Consider the following 5,618-nt stretch of genomic DNA (forward strand, 5'->3'; position numbering starts at 1 on the left):
ATAGAGGTTAGGATCTATTGTGTGTTTGTGTGCATTTCATTTGATATCAAATTGCACATTCGGCACCTTGGGCCATCATGTATTGAAATGCGTGATTGATGGCCCGAGGGTCGAGAACCATGCTCCTCTAAGTCTCAAACATGATAAGGAGGGTGGTGGTGCATAAATTGCTTTGAAAATGCATTGCCACATTCTGTCTATCCTCTGCTGTAGCAAAACAGGATTCTGCAGGAAGAGATGGTCGATCGACCATATTTAATGCTGGCCAGCCATTAATTTTTAGCCGATATTACCACAAATGGTCGATGACCAGTTCCCCATGGCCGGTGGCCTCACCTCTTGGTCGGTGACATCCCACAGTGCTCAGGGAGTGATTCTGAAGCTTCCTTGGGACTTGTGAAGTTTTCAAAAGTACAGATCAGTGTAAACAGCGCTAGCATGAGTATGGCGATGGATTTCCGAGCAGAGCCGAGCGTGCATGCATTCATCCCTCCTCTCGAGGCCTCTTTACTGCTTTCTTAGCTTAATTAATTCATTTAATTAATTAAGTATTGTGTAATATTTAATTAGCTTGTTAGCTAATTAATCTGTATTATTCTTTCAGTCCCTCCCTCGAGAGGGCGCAATTATGTAATAAGCGTGCATGTGTGTGATGCATGTCTTCCAACCTCCACTTCTTTCTCCCTTTTACTTAACCGCTTACGATGGTTAGTTCTAGGGCATATTTGATTTAGCATACCTTATGCTATGCATGTTTGCATTCATTCATCTATATTACATGCACCGGACTCGGTGCATCATACTAATTGCATTGTATTTAAATTTCAACTTGAATACATGTATCGAATTGTCGCATCTCATATGCCACTTTAGATTAGCCGAGCCTATTCTAGTTGCATTTTGTCTGCGATGCATTAGCCATTTTAACATGGACTTGGATCATACATTTGATTACTAACATGTTCATTGTTTTAGCTCAGAGTACACTATGAGTATTTATGCTTTAGCATCTTGCATGTGTGTAAGTGTTAACATGACAGCATGCTTGCCATGAGACTATGTGCTTATGTGATATAACTGCCTGAATGCCTGTGGGTGAAGGCTGGGTTGCTTGAATTGGACCAATTCATTGAAATCCGTGTTTTAGCCTACTTACGAGTAGCAAACTTCGAACCATTTCCAAACAAACGAATATGTGATGCTTTGTTCCAAATTAGGCGATCTAGTCTATACTTGTGTGTTGTGCGCATCACATAGTAATTCTAGCTAATTAACCAGAATAAGAACACATATGTTTTCAAAACAAAATATCATGTTTAGTACAGGCCGATCTTTGATCGGGCGAGCGGGGGTGCTCATAGATGACCTTCCCCAATCGTACCCAAGTTTCCCGAGCTGAGGCAACTTTGGTGATGACGGACATGTGGCCTTAGGCACGAGTCAGGATTTCCTAAATTCCCCCAAAATAAAATATTTAGGTGGCGACTCTATATCTGGCAAAGCAGTCCATGTTTGGTACTTCTTTCTTAAAAATCTATTTTCCAAAACGATTTGTTGGATTTGGACTCTTTGGTGATTTGTCAGTCTTGCATTGCATATTGCGAGATCAGATTAAGAACCGTGACATTTGAGTCCGAACTGTGGTAGCATAAAGCCCTCAAGGGCGCGTCCACAGGTACTTTTGGATAAAAAAAACAGGTACATTCACATCCCTATTACAGAACAAATGCACGAATATCTTGTACAAAGAAGTCATGAGACTAGAAAAATGAACCATTACATTGATAGAATTGAACATTACTCTATATAAAACTTAACATTGATAGAGAACATAATTTTTTATATATTCATCATTTCCATTGCATTAGAGTTGGGTCCTTATACTTATTATAATTGGAAAGGCATTAAATACTTTGTGAAAAGGATATATTAAAGAAACAATACTCTGTATAATTTTTCCCATCCTCCAAAAAGATAAACAAAAATAAATTTAATAAATGCAATTTATGAAACATTGAAACAAAATGCATAATTTACAATCAATTTCTTCAAAGTAGATCTATAATACAATGACTTCAGCACTAACTAAATCATGAGGCCTTTTGTCCTGTTGGTATCATCAAAAACATGATTACATTATCATAATAACACTTCTATTAAGAAGTTGAAGGGTCTTGAACCCCTACCTTGTTCTTGGAGATATCCTTTTGACCCAATGGCCTAGATTAGAAGACCTGTAGTAAGCTCAAGACTTCACAATCAATTAAATAGCTTTAACAAGGAATGCCACCATTTTCCTTGCAATAATACAAGAATTCTAGTGTAATAGTATGTGATCTAATCGTAAAAGTAACAAAAAAAATCTACAAAATGGCGTTTTGTAGTGATGCGCAACCATCAATGTATATCAAAGTTTTAAACCTCATACTTGCACAATTACACGTGTCCCAACTGAACAAGTAAAAAGAATTATCATAGTAATGCATAATTGTCCATGCAATTCTTATTCTTAAACTGCTGGTTCAAGAACAAGTCTTTTTCACTGGTTGCAAATTTGGTCAGAACAAAACAATGGTGGAATGCTCACCATGGACTTCCATGATAAATATTAACTCAATACAATAAGACTAGAATTTCATTTGCATGTAACAAAGACAAATGGAAACTTAAAGCAATGATTTCTCTAGAATTGAGATATAGGTAGTACATACTTGAAATATCTAATGGTGGGAGATTCTTTGAAACCATAGATGTGACCCAGTCCTCAAAACCTCTCTATGACATTTTTACATACACTTGGTGAACATAAATCAAAAGATTAGTTTGCTCACCAACACAGGAAAACAGACCAACCCATTTTCACAAACACTGACACATGAAAAGAACATCCAAAATCTCAGAAACCATAGTTGCATAAATAGGATGCTAACTTAGATGACTTCAATTCTCAAAAAAAAAAAAAAAAAAAGAACATCCAAAATCTCAGAAACCCAAATTTCTTTCATTGTTTTCGGGACATTTGAACAAGGGTCCCACATAGCAATCCCTCTATTGTAATGTTTCATTATCCCATACCAGCAAGTGTTAACACAACGGAGAAGAATAAATTAATCTTTTCAGTAAGTAAATGTAAAAATAAATTGATAAAATGTACAAACGATCTTGACTCCCAATGAACAATTGATTGCAATACACAGAACAAAGTCAATACCTCTTTCTTCTTCAAGTCTGCCAAGCATGACTCAAGAGTCCATGGTAACTTGTATACCCACAATTAAAGCAGAACCCCTTAGGCCCATTCCATGTGCTAGGGCGGCCTAAAATAGGACGGCCAAAACAACATAGGCAAATGTCTAAAAAATAGTTAATACAAACAAAGGAAATAAAATGTTATTGACCATTAATGATTAAACCCACCTTTGCAGCAGCTTTTGAAACTGTAGGATGTGAACTCAAGCCCAAGTAATCATTTCCAGAAAATAAAAGTAGCTTTCTAAACTTCTGAGGGCAAGCCCCATTTTCAGCTTCTTGGTTGCCACAATCAGCATCATCTCCTACAACCATACAAAAGATCAAAGGGTCATACTAATATAACAGCTCATTAGGCTATCAATAAGAGAGGAAAATGCCCCCCAAAAAAAAAGAAGTTAAAATCTCAAGATAATTTTTGCACGCTCCAAAGAATTTTACATATTTCTATACGCTTTTTACACATTTCAATGCACTTCATACACATTAAAATTTTCCAAGATAAATACCATAACCTTCAAACAATAGGATGTTTTATCATTCTACTTTTTATTTTAATTTATTTTTTAGATAGGAGGGTAATAGGGGAAGGGAAGCTGCACTCACAGCGGTAAGACTTGAAGCCAGGCATCGAACTTGGCAAGGGAGCACACATCCACTAGGCCAACCCTTTAGTCCATTCTTCTATATTTTGGGGAACTAAAATGTATAGAAAGATATTGCCATACTTTGAAGCAAGAAAAACTATGTAGCATTGTCATGGTGAGGAATTCCCCTATTTAGTTACTAGACTTCGACCACAGATAAAGAGTTACAGTTTTATTTGAATATAACAATTCCCTTATTTAGCTAGGGGAAGTGCTACTATATACACCTCCAAAATGATACATGTATACACTCAAAATTTCAACTACAATAGTTAATAAATTTCATCAATTTGGGTCACTTATAACCAAAACCACATTAGTTCATAAACAAAAACACCACTAATGACTCATAATAACCAAGGCCACTTCAGTCTATAACAAAAAACTACAAAAGCTCATAACCAAGACGTCTTCGGTTTATAAACAAACACTACAAAGAGGCATAACCAAAATCAAATTGAATCATAACTAAAAAATCTATATATATATCACCATGAAGTCTCACAACCAAGTTCACCACAAATTCTCATAACAAAGCACCACATGATCCATAATTCAGACCATAATTCAAACATCACCATACAATTTTCCCACAAATAACATTGAATGAAAACAATGTTAATGTGCTGAATTCAAAAACTCAGAACTCATTCAAATCAAAACAAACCCAGAAAAAGATGAAACACAAGAAAACAAAATGAAACCCAATTAAATTAACCGTACCACAACTCGGAACCTCACGAACCCATCTCTGAAATGTGCTATCAGCAATCACTACTTCAACAGATGCCCTACCCCATTGCCGCAAACCGTCGAACACCTCGAATTCATCGTATTTTGAAGCATTCTTGATCTGGGTATCGATGGGTTTCAATTATTCATTGATAGGGGTGAATGGGTCTGAAGAGAATAGAGGAGTTTCAGAGATTCCAACTTGGAAAGTGCCTCTTCTTCCCATTGGTCCCAAAAGCTCGTCTCCATTTGCTGACACCAAAGAAATGCTAATGTCGTGAACAAATTGAGTTCAATATATATACTTGAAACTAGTAGAGCCGAGAGAAAGAGAGAGAGAGAGAGAGAGAGAGAGATGGACAGAGAGGGAGGGAGAGAGAGAGAGAGAACGAGATCGAGATTGACAGAAAGGGAGAGAGACTGAGAGCGACAGAGAGAAAGAGAGCCCGAGAGCGACAGAGAGAGAAAAATACCTGTGATTATGTGACGGTGGTGATTTGCAGGTGGCGATGTCGAAGTGCGACGGTGGCGAGCGCTGATGGTGAGTGGGGGTGAGGTTTGGTAGTGTCTGAGACAAAAGTGTATATCGTGTGTGTGTGAGAGAGAGAAGCAGAACAAAGTGTAAATATATTGGGCGCCAAAAATAATTTGTTTTCCTCTAAAACAAATACTACAACCTTTAGCGACTAAATAAATTTTTTGTCACCTAATAACAATAAATAACGACTAAATATTTTGCAGCCAAAGATTGAGTAATAGCGACTAATAAATTTTTAGTCGCTGAAAGTATTTTATAAATCCCTCCAAAATATTTGAAATGTCTCCCTTCAAAAAAATTTAGTTCTTTGGTGACTAAAATTCTTTTTTGTCGCTGAAAATAACTTTTGGCAACCAAAATTTTGGTCGCCAAAGGTAAAAAAATAATTTTTTATTTTTTATTTAACGACAAAATGATTTTAGTAGCTAAAACTCAACATACGGCGACTAAAA

At 36.5% G+C, this 5,618-nt stretch overlaps 1 long non-coding RNA gene across 1 annotated transcript; it reads right to left on the reverse strand.

Moving 5' to 3' along the window:
- Positions 1–4,479: 4,479 nt before the first annotated feature.
- Positions 4,480–5,211, reverse strand: LOC114307204 (uncharacterized). The gene is made up of 2 exons (XR_003645022.2): positions 5,102–5,211; positions 4,480–4,880 (listed from the first exon to the last, which is right to left on the reverse strand). It is a non-coding gene; the product is annotated as an uncharacterized LOC114307204 (long non-coding RNA).
- Between the last annotated feature and the right edge of the window lie 407 nt (positions 5,212–5,618).

Source organism: Camellia sinensis, chromosome 7 (assembly GCF_055761805.1).
Source record: "Camellia sinensis isolate YWXY chromosome 7, ASM5576180v1, whole genome shotgun sequence".
NCBI classification, from domain to species: domain Eukaryota; kingdom Viridiplantae; phylum Streptophyta; class Magnoliopsida; order Ericales; family Theaceae; genus Camellia; species Camellia sinensis.